The 1,744-nt window shown below is 38.8% G+C and overlaps 1 long non-coding RNA gene across 1 annotated transcript; it reads right to left on the minus strand.

The window, feature by feature from the left end:
* Positions 1–523: 523 nt before the first annotated feature.
* On the minus strand, positions 524–1,446 carry LOC131047675 (uncharacterized). The gene is made up of 2 exons (XR_009106277.2): positions 913–1,446; positions 524–824 (listed from the first exon to the last, which is right to left on the minus strand). It is a non-coding gene; the product is annotated as an uncharacterized LOC131047675 (long non-coding RNA).
* Between the last annotated feature and the right edge of the window lie 298 nt (positions 1,447–1,744).

The following is a 1,744-nucleotide window of genomic DNA, read 5'->3' on the forward strand; positions in this document are numbered from 1 at the left end:
TTATGAAAGCGCTACCTATGATAAAATTTGTCAAACTTAGATACTATGTAGTTTTTCTTTTTAGAAGCTTTTTTAGCCATTCTATCATCTTCTAGAAATCTAGGTGAGGCCAATAAATTCAATGGTATCTTTGCCATTATTGAAGAAAGAAATAACAGCATGCAGTTTTGTAATATATAAATGGTGTCACTTAAGAATCAAACTGTTGTTCAGTTTTGTGACAAATGGTGTCACGTATGAAATAAATGTATAAAAACAAACGGTGTCACAATACAGTGAAAGGGCTATCAGATTCTAGTTTCCATTAGACGAAAAGCTAAAGTAGAATGACGGCAAAATAAAACGTAAATGACAGGCAATGTTACAATATTGAACGGATTGTTGTTTACCAGGCGTGGTTCTTTTTGAAATTACAGGCCTGCCCGGAAGAAACGATTACAATTATAAATTATTGCGTTGATTAAATCGACTTTTTCCGTTCCTGTGATTGAGAGTTACATCTTTCACACAGGTAAAACAACCGTAAATAAAAATATATAAAATTGAACAGGCAAGTAATTTATTTGTTAACAAAGGAAAGTCCATTACAATAGTGCAAGACGTGCTAAATATAAATTTATTTATAGCATAACAATACGATAATAGATAGACAAGCCCGGGCTTCTGCGTTATACCGATAACAACATCTACAAGTAAATAATTCATGGTATCCCGTCATCTTTCTCATCAGCGCAACCAACATGTAGTAATACTACTATTGTTCATTACAATCTAAACCAGCTCTCCTTTACTTACAGTCTATATATTCTCCGCGGACTTTCTATCTGTAACAAGAACAAAAAGAAAACTTAGTTAATCACTCATTGAAGAGATGGAAATGTAAAATGAGTTTAAACGGAATTGTGACCTTACAATATGTCTAATAAATAGGATGAGGTGGAGGAGAGTTATGCATGGGAGGAGGATTGTATTGTCCATGCTTTGGTGGGGGGTTTATTACTGGCTTGGGAGGAGATTTCATCAAGGGAGGATAAGCTTCACCAGGGCCATTGAATATAGGGGAACCTGGCTTGTGATAGAGAGGAGCATTAGCAGGAGACAAGGGTAGGGGTATGTGGAAATATGGCGGCTTTGGAATAAGGGGAGAAGCGTGGGGCGATTGTGGGTTTGGAAATGTAGGAGGGTGAGCGTCTTTCATAGGAGGCTTCTTCTCCAATGGGGGCTTGTGAATTAAGGGAGAAGGGAAGTGTGGTTGTGGGCTTTGTAGTGGCGGTGGAAGGGTAGGAGGGTGAGCTCCTGGTAAAGGCTTTCCATTGTGGTGAAAGGGAGGCAATGCCCTTCCCGATGAACACACTGAGACAAATGCCAACAAGACGATAGGTAAAAGGGAATGATGAAGAGGCATCGCCATTATTGTTGGTGGTGAGATGGAATGGTGCGAGGGTTGAAGAGTATTTATACACAACCAGGTGAAGGCGAGCGCACTAGAAACTTCCAATTCAAACTGCTCAACTACGAAGATGACAAATAAATCAAAAAGAAGACTGATGGTTATACGTGGCGTAAAAAATAGAAAAGTCAAGATTTGCGTGTCGGAGATTTCCACAAAGTCGACTTGTACGCATCTACAAAAATTTAATGCGTTCATCAGGCATCAATTTCGGAGATGGAATAACATTTTGGCGATTCACAAAGTCAAAACATTTTGGCACTTTGAAGCGTTTAGATGCGGCATTAGTGTCTC

Source organism: Cryptomeria japonica, chromosome 4, assembly GCF_030272615.1.
Source record: "Cryptomeria japonica chromosome 4, Sugi_1.0, whole genome shotgun sequence".
In the NCBI taxonomy this organism is placed as follows: domain Eukaryota; kingdom Viridiplantae; phylum Streptophyta; class Pinopsida; order Cupressales; family Cupressaceae; genus Cryptomeria; species Cryptomeria japonica.